At 46.1% G+C, this 6,586-nt stretch overlaps 2 long non-coding RNA genes across 11 annotated transcripts; both read right to left on the bottom strand.

Annotated features, from left to right (window-relative positions):
* Window positions 1-674: 674 nt before the first annotated feature.
* Window positions 675-1,878, bottom strand: LOC117150155. Its single transcript, XR_004460730.1, has 2 exons — window positions 1,490-1,878; window positions 675-1,417 (listed from the first exon to the last, which is right to left on the bottom strand). It is a non-coding gene; the product is annotated as an uncharacterized LOC117150155 (long non-coding RNA).
* A 2,231-nt stretch (window positions 1,879-4,109) lies between these two features.
* Window positions 4,110-6,056, bottom strand: LOC117150154. Of its 10 annotated transcripts, none has more exons than XR_004460721.1 (10): window positions 6,017-6,056; window positions 5,617-5,684; window positions 5,474-5,563; window positions 5,216-5,420; window positions 5,073-5,162; window positions 4,815-5,019; window positions 4,672-4,761; window positions 4,414-4,618; window positions 4,271-4,360; window positions 4,110-4,217 (listed from the first exon to the last, which is right to left on the bottom strand). It is a non-coding gene; the product is annotated as an uncharacterized LOC117150154 (long non-coding RNA). The 10 variants fall into 10 exon arrangements; XR_004460722.1 differs by lacking the exon at window positions 6,017-6,056 and adding an exon at window positions 5,749-5,772; XR_004460726.1 differs by lacking the exon at window positions 6,017-6,056 and having other exon boundaries at window positions 4,414-4,481; window positions 4,536-4,618; window positions 5,617-5,726.
* Between the last annotated feature and the right edge of the window lie 530 nt (window positions 6,057-6,586).

Genomic DNA, 6,586 nt, shown 5'->3' with positions numbered 1-6,586 from the left:
CGAAAAACGAAACTATAAGGGAACGATTTGGAGTCAAAACAGTAGAAGAATTCTACCAACAGGCTGTCCACAGGTTCTCAGAAACCATAAAATCACACCCAAATATAGCTGTTCGCAGGATCTTCTCTAGGCACTTTATCCCGAACAGATTAGTAAGAAGCAGGCAGAGGTACTTGAAAATGACAAGGGACCATATCACCCTAAAACAGACTGGACAAACCCTCTCACCTAAACTTCTAAAAATCCCTGATCTAGACGACTGCAGAACCCTAAAAAAGCGAAGTGAGAGAGATAAAATAAGGCAAACACATCTAATCGAACTCCCCACCCTACTGAGACTAGAGGAAGAAGAGGAAGAGCTTAGAAGAATAAAAAAACAGGAAGAGAGCGAAAGAAGGGAAAGGGAAAGCCAAAAGTGGCCTCCAGATAGATGGTGTGAATCAGAAATCAACCTATACAATAAGCAATATAGAAGGGGCGATCTAACCAGACAGGAAATAATAGAAAGATTTAAAAGACAACCACTAAATGTACAGAGAATAATCTTACCCGACTACGAAGGAGACCAGGAACAGAATTAAAATAAATCAGAGAAAAGCAAAAGACAGAATTAACCAAAACTGGCGGAAGGGGTGGCAAAACATATAAATAGAAAAGAAATAAATAAAAAAGGCTAAAGGCTCACTCAGGTTATTTTAAAAAAGGGAAATGTCTTACATATAAATGGTAAAATTTAACTTATAACACCTACTGGATGATATAGACTGCGCACTCGAATTGCGCTATCCTGGCGAGATGGTGAATGCATCACTGGTGATCCGTCTCTCATTCCAAACTGATGGATTTGTGCCTGAAACAATCTCCGCTTTATGATGGCTCCATCTGCCGCTTAGTCTGGCACTTCACCACCGCTTTCCTGAAAGAAAGAGAATAATTTTTTAGTTCTCCTTCTCTTTCCTAAAATATACAATAAAATTTCATTCCTGAAAACCGGCGTGTCCTGTAAAAGCACCAGAACTGCGGCGCTTGTTTTCCTTCCTGCCAAAATTGGGATGCCTGCATCAGGGCTGACGGACCCGAATGGCCGACGCCTGATACATGCTGGCATCACCGCGTAGGATGTGGTGATCAGTGACACTGGAACTTAAGATGACCAGGCCTGATGGGAGCCTCGAGAATGATGCCAACTTGTCTCTCGCCCACCACTCCGATGCCAGTTCAGCAGCAACAAGTAGCGCCTTCATTAATAAACGGGATCAGCAGGCGTAAACACATTCCCCAGCAGAAGTAACAACAAACAGCTGCAGCAACAGCAGGGAGTTTTCTCGCCTCAACAGCCACTTGGAAATTTTGACGACCCGACCTTTTGTCTTGACCCTGGTCAACACACTGGACCAGTTAACAGAGGCGTTTTACCCTGGAAAGAAGAAAACTTGTATTATCCATCCATTTTTCACAGTCGTGTACCAAAAGTGCATTCCTGGCTAACCTAGCATGTCTCCTGGCAACGACGTTGGACTCGACGAATGCCTCCCTCCAGCTGCAGTTTGTATGCTCGCATCAGGGTAGACGGGCCAGGCAGGCTATTTCCATTCAAGCTAGCGTCTCCGTGGCGGTGCGGCAAACAGCAACAACGAACCGTATAATGGCGAAGACGACGACGATCCGGCCGGATAGCAGCTCAACGACGTCTCCAGGTCAGCACCGCCCGCCAGCCCGTAGCTAATACAGCAGCAACAGCAGCGTCTTATAAACGCGAACGGAGACACTGGCGCTAGCCCTCAGCTGATCGGGTACACAAGGTGGCGACGCAGTCACCACCAGCAGCGACGCAGTCACCATCAGCAGCGACGCAGTCACCACCAGCAGCGACGCAGTCACCACAAGCAGCGACGCAGTCACCACCAGCAGCTACGCAGTCACCACCATCAGCAACAACAGCAGCGACGCAGTCACCACCACCAGCAACAACAGCAGCAACAGCAGCGAAGCAGTCACCACCAGCAGCGACGCAGTCACCACCAGCAGCGACGCAGTCACCACCAGCAGCGACGCAGCCGCCACCGGCAACAGCAACAGCGTCGAAGCAGTCCCACCATCAGCAGCAACATCAACGACGCAGTCACCACCAGCAGCGACGCAGTTACCACCAGAAGCGACGCAGTCACCACCAGCAGCAACAACAGCAGCGACGCGGTCGCCACCAGCAGCGGAAACAGCAGCGACGCAGTCACCACCATCAGCAGCGACGCAGTCACCACCATCAGCAGCAACTGCAGCGACGCAGTCACCACCAGCAGCAACAACAGCAACGACGCAGTCGCCACCGGCAGCAGCAACAGCGGCGACTCAGTCACCACCACCAACAGCAACAGCAGCGACGCAGTCACCACCAGCAGCGACGCAGTCACCACCAGCAGCGACGCAGTCACCACCAGCAGCGACGCAGTCACCACCAGCAGCGACGCAGTCACCACCAGCAGCGACGCAGACACCACCAGCAGCGACGCAGTCACCACCAGCAGCGAAGCAGTCACCACCAGCAGCAACAACAGCAGCGACGCGGTCGCCACCAGCAGCGGCAACAGCAGCGACGCAGCCACCACCATCAACAGCAACAGCAGCGAAGTAGTCACCACCAGCAACAACAACAGCAGCGACGCTTTCACCACCAGCAGCAACAGCGGCGGCGACGCAGCCACCACCATAATGCAACAACAGCAGCGGCGGCAGCGACAGCAGTAACAGGGAATGGTTCTGCCGCAGTCGCATTCCTTGCCAACAGGTTCGCCTGTACGACGTATGAGACGTCGATTATCCTGCGGACAAATCCTTCCTTCCGGATGTCAGAATATATTGGCGAGCCAGCTGATCATTGTTTTTCCGACTCATTACCTGACCACTGGACAATCATCCTGGACAACAATCACCGGCGTATCAAATCTGGAAGAAAGAAATCTGGATCAGTTTTGTCCCTTCAGATTTGTATGTAACTGCATTCCTGGCAAACCGGAGCTTTTCCTGCAGACGACGCTGGACTGCGGCGCATTTTTCCACCCGCCACAGACTGGACGCTTGCATCAGGCCTGACGGGCCAGATTGGCCGATGCCTGGTACACGATGGCATCTCCGCGGTGGCGCGATGAACAGCGACGCTGAAAGAAATAATAATATTTAGTTTGCGGTACCAAAAAGGAGAAAACTACATCACAATTTACATCAACAAAGGTAACATATGATTTCTTTTTCCCTTTCCAAGTAGTAGTGAGACCAGCTACCGAGAATGACCTGGAATACCGGCTAACGCGAAGCAGGATATCGATAACGTTTCTGGCGGGAAAAATGCCAGAACATCGATTACCAGCTAAGTTGCTTTTACCTCCGATTTATCGAAGCCCAGGAGTAGTGAGACCAGCTGCTGATAATGACCAATGACATCGGCCAACGCGAAGCGATATATCGGTAACCATTCTGACGGGAAAATCGCCAGAACGCCGATTACTAGCCGTGTTTTTTTCCCTCCGATTTATCGAAGTCCAATAGCCCGCCTAGGCTTCCCGACCAAAACGGCGCGTCAGTGGTGATTAAAAATCCGACAGAGGCGCCAGTGAAACAGCTACCCAAAGTGAACACGAGGAAACGCAGCATACAAAATGGACGGACATAATGGAGACCAAAGTGAAGGATGGGCAACAGTGCTATCTATCTCCTCGGATGATAGCAACTGCTCGTCGTCGCCGCCATCAGCTAGAGTCTCATCGCTGGAATCCTATGCCACAACAATTTAATTTAGAATATACATCCACCCAAAACTGTTTCCCCCTAATACTAGAAATTTTCTCTTATTAAATTACTTAAGCTTAAAACTACTACTACTTATAAAAATTTCAACTACCATAAGCTAAGTCTACTTAACGTAAAATCCTAACTTAAATCATGGCGCGGATAACTGCTGCCAAGCAAATCAAAATTGTCCTCGAAATTGTAATTCTTAAATAACTCTTATAGCCATGGCGCGCACAACCGCCGCCGATCCAAAACTGTAAAATGCCATAAATTGTAACTATATATTTAAAAAAAAACTAAAATCAGAGTACAATAAAATGACAGCACCAACAGGCGCTGAAAATATTAAAAAAAAAAAAAAAAAATGTAAAGAAATCAAAACCACGGGATCCTAGCAGCGACGGCCTCAATATGAGCTGCAACAAATGTACCTGAAAACAAAAACAAATATTAATGCAATTATAACTACAAACTTAATACTTACCTCCAGACTAATCGCAAACTTGAAGAACCCAAAATCACGGCATCCCAACTGCGACGGCTTTAACATCAACATTAGCTGCTACAAATATACCTGAAAACAAAAACAAATATTAATGAAATTAAAATAACAAACACAATACTTACCTCTAGATTAATCGCAAACCTTGGCATCCCAGTTGCGTCGGCCTTAATATTAGCTGCTACAAACGTACCTGAAAAATTAAACAAATATAAAAGCAATTATAACAACAAACGTAATACTTAACTCCAGATTAATCGCAAATGTAAAGAAATCAAAACCACGGGATCCTAGCAGCGACGGCCTCAATATGAGCTGCAACAAATGTACCTGAAAACAAAAACAAATATTAATGCAATTATAACTACAAACTTAATACTTACCTCCAGACTAATCGCAAACTTGAAGAACCCAAAATCACGGCATCCCAGCTGCGACGGCTTTAACATCAACATTAGCTGCTACAAATATACCTGAAAACAAAAACAAATATTAATGAAATTAAAATAACAAACACAATACTTACCTCTAGATTAATCGCAAACCTTGGCATCCCAGTTGCGTCGGCCTTAATATTAGCTGCTACAAACGTACCTGAAAAATTAAACAAATATAAAAGCAATTATAACAACAAACGTAATACTTAACTCCAGATTAATCGCAAATGTAAAGAAATCAAAACCACGGGATCCTAGCAGCGACGGCCTCAATATGAGCTGCAACAAATGTACCTGAAAACAACAACAAATATTAATGCAATTATAACTACAAACTTAATACTTACCTCCAGACTAATCGCAAACTTGAAGAACCCAAAATCACGGCATCCCAGCTGCGACGGCTTTAACATCAACATTAGCTGCTACAAATATACCTGAAAACAAAAACAAATATTAATGAAATTAAAATAACAAACACAATACTTACCTCTAGATTAATCGCAAACCTTGGCATCCCAGTTGCGTCGGCCTTAATATTAGCTGCTACAAACGTACCTGAAAAATTAAACAAATATAAAAGCAATTATAACAACAAACGTAATACTTAACTCCAGATTAATCGCAAATGTAAAGAAATCAAAACCACGGGATCCTAGCAGCGACGGCCTCAATATGAGCTGCAACAAATGTACCTGAAAACAAAAACAAATATTAATGCAATTATAACTACAAACTTAATACTTACCTCCAGACTAATCGCAAACTTGAAGAACCCAAAATCACGGCATCCCAGCTGCGACGGCTTTAACATCAACATTAGCTGCTACAAATATACCTGAAAACAAAAACAAATATTAATGAAATTAAAATAACAAACACAATACTTACCTCTAGATTAATCGCAAACCTTGGCATCCCAGTTGCGTCGGCCTTAATATTAGCTGCTACAAACGTACCTGAAAAATTAAACAAATATAAAAGCAATTATAATCAGCGAAATCACCACCAGCAGCGACGCACTTCACCACCAGCAGCGATGCAGTCACCACCAGCAGCAAAAACAGCAGCGACGCGGTCGGCCACCAGCAGAGGCAATAGCAGCGACGCAGCCACCACCAGCAGCGACGCATTTCACCACCAGCAGCGATGCAGTCACCACCAGCAGCAAAAACAGCAGCGACGCGGTCGCCACCAGCAGCGGAAACAGCAGCGACGCAGGCACCACCATCAGCAGCAACAGCAGTGACGTAGCCACCACCAGCAACAACAACAGCAGCTACGCACTCACCACCAGCAGCAACAGCGGCGGCGACTCAGCCACCACCATAATGCAACAACAGCAGCGGCGGTAGCGACAGCAGTAGCAGGGAATGGTTCTGCCGCAGTCGCATTCCTTGCCAATCGTTTTGCCGTACGACGATTATCCGGTGGACAAATCCTTCTTTCCGGACGTCTGAATATTATGGCGAGCCAGCTGATCATTGTTTTACCGACTCCTAACCTGACCACTGGAAAATCATCCTGGATAACAATCACCGGCGCTCAAATCTGGAAGAAAGAAATTGGATCACCTTTTCCTTTCAGATTTGTATGTAACTGCATTCCTGGCAAACCGAAGCGTTTACTGCAGACGACGCTGACTGCGGCGCTTTTTCCACCCGTCACAGACTGGACGCTTGCATCAGGTCTGACGGGCCAGATTGGCCGATGCCTGGTACATGATGGCATCTCCGAGGTGGCGCGATGAGCAGCGACGCTGAAAGAAATAATAATATTTAGTTTGCGGTACCAAATAGGAGAAAAAACTACATCACAATTTACATCAACAAAGGTAACATATGATTTCTTTTTCCCTTTT

The sequence above is a fragment of the Drosophila mauritiana genome, unplaced genomic scaffold (assembly GCF_004382145.1).
Source record: "Drosophila mauritiana strain mau12 unplaced genomic scaffold, ASM438214v1 Y_38, whole genome shotgun sequence".
Taxonomy (NCBI): domain Eukaryota; kingdom Metazoa; phylum Arthropoda; class Insecta; order Diptera; family Drosophilidae; genus Drosophila; species Drosophila mauritiana.
The sequence above is the reverse complement of the archived record's forward strand: the minus strand, read 5'-3'. Positions and strand labels throughout refer to the sequence as shown.